Raw genomic sequence first — 1,270 nt, 5'->3', positions numbered from 1 at the left:
GAAGAAGAAGAAGAAGAAGAAGAAGAAGAAGAAGAAGAAAGAAAGAAAGTAAAAAGAAGGAAAAGAAAAAAGAACGGGAGAGAAAAATAGACGAGAGTAAACGAAAAAGAAATTAATAAAAAAGAAAAGGAAAAAAGAACGAGGAGTGGGTGGTAATTTTCAAAATCTATAAATTCGGCAAATTGAGAACAAAAATGGGATTGGTAGAGCGAACGGATTGGTAATTTATGTTAAGGTTGGTCTTCCATAGTTGAGTTTATTCACGCCCTTCTCATAAAAAAGTGAAATAAGTCAGAAATTGTTCGGGATCTTTCAAAGTGTTAGAAAAAAAAAAAAAGAAATACAAAAACGAGCGAAAAAAGGGGACACAAAGGACCTGGGCCGGCTGTAAACTTATTCAGAAAAAAGATACAAATATATCTTCGTCGCACTCTCTCTCTCTCTCTGTTTCTTTCTTTCTTTCTTTCTGTGTACCCTGAAACAGACAGTCAGTTGGAACGAATAGCAACGGCGGAGTACCTTACACAATGAATTAACGGGAAAAAACAATTATCAATGATCACAGCGAAGCCTTTTCTCCCCTAACACCTACACAAAGCCTGAAACTTTTAGAGTTGAGGCATAAAGTCGATGAAAATCGATCCAACTGTGCAGTTTACTGGCAGTTTATTTGATCAATCCTAGGACGGATAATATTGATTTGCGCGGAAACAGAAGCCCAGAGCCTTTCTCTTTTTTTATTATGTATATTTTCGTTTCAAAACAATATACAAGGAAATGATATCGGTATCTTTAATGGACCACGACAGGTTCTCACGAAAAATACGGTAAATATGTTTTTTATGCATCTTAAAAGTTGATAAAAACGAAATTTATTTCAAAATTATTTTAAAACTTGTTCAAAATGAGGCAAAACTTCAGAGAAAAACATCGGAGCAAAGCTTTATTTGCCAAGACAAGAGTTTGTATATAGAACTACGTGACACTAGGAGAATTCTAAGAGAAAAAGTTTATTGTTGTTGAGCTTGAGTGTTTGTTGTTACCGGTTTTGTATTAATGTTTGTGTATATATATAAATAGACATATATATATACATACATATATGTAAGTGTGTGTGTGTGCGCGCGATTGAATGATGGTATGTTTGAAGGATAAGAGATTGTAACTCTCTCTCCATACATACACACACACATACATACATACATAATACATACACACATACATACACACACATACATACATACACATACATACATACATACATACATAC

General features: G+C 33.8%; 1 protein-coding gene across 3 annotated transcripts in view; it reads left to right on the top strand.

The window, feature by feature from the left end:
• The first annotated feature begins 83 nt into the window (after nucleotides 1–83).
• The window catches only part of LOC106874735 (alpha-2Db adrenergic receptor), a 113,956-nt gene continuing 112,769 nt past the window's right edge, over nucleotides 84–1,270 (top strand). For 2 of the 3 annotated variants that reach the window (XM_014922568.2, XM_014922567.2), the window contains exon 1: nucleotides 93–827. The gene's annotated coding sequence lies outside the window, so the exon portion shown is untranslated. Of the gene's footprint in view, nucleotides 828–1,270 lie in introns of all 3 variants that reach the window. The other variant, XM_052974490.1, reaches the window with a different exon arrangement.

Source organism: Octopus bimaculoides, chromosome 18, assembly GCF_001194135.2.
Source record: "Octopus bimaculoides isolate UCB-OBI-ISO-001 chromosome 18, ASM119413v2, whole genome shotgun sequence".
NCBI classification, from domain to species: domain Eukaryota; kingdom Metazoa; phylum Mollusca; class Cephalopoda; order Octopoda; family Octopodidae; genus Octopus; species Octopus bimaculoides.
This window is presented reverse-complemented; position numbering and strand designations above follow the sequence as displayed.